Source organism: Etheostoma spectabile, chromosome 6 (assembly GCF_008692095.1).
Source record: "Etheostoma spectabile isolate EspeVRDwgs_2016 chromosome 6, UIUC_Espe_1.0, whole genome shotgun sequence".
Classification (NCBI taxonomy): Eukaryota; Metazoa; Chordata; class Actinopteri; order Perciformes; family Percidae; genus Etheostoma; species Etheostoma spectabile.
The window spans coordinates 12,419,749-12,420,186 of NC_045738.1; positions in this window are offsets into that span (position 1 = coordinate 12,419,749).

Consider the following 438-nt stretch of genomic DNA (forward strand, 5'->3'; position numbering starts at 1 on the left):
CAGGTGATGTCAATCTTAAGGTTTTAAATACCCAGACTCATCTGACCTTGCCCCAAAACTGAAAACTGAAACTGAAAATAGTTAACACTCACAAAGCAGGAGAAGGCTATAAGAAGATAGCAAAGTGTTTTCAGATGCCAATATCCTCTGTTCAGAATGTAATTAAGAAATGGCAGTCATCAGGAACAGTGGAAGTTAAAGCAAGATCTGGAAGACCAAGAAAAATATCAGACAGAACTGCTCGCAGGATTGTGAGAAAAGCAAGTCAAAACCTACGATCCATCCAAAAAGACCTGGCAGACACTGGAGTTGTGGTACACCCTTCCACTATAAATAGATACTTGCACAAATATGGTCTTCATGGAAGAGTCATCAAAAAAAGACCTCTTCTACATCTTCACAACAAAAATCAGCGTTTGAAGTTTGCAAATGAACATA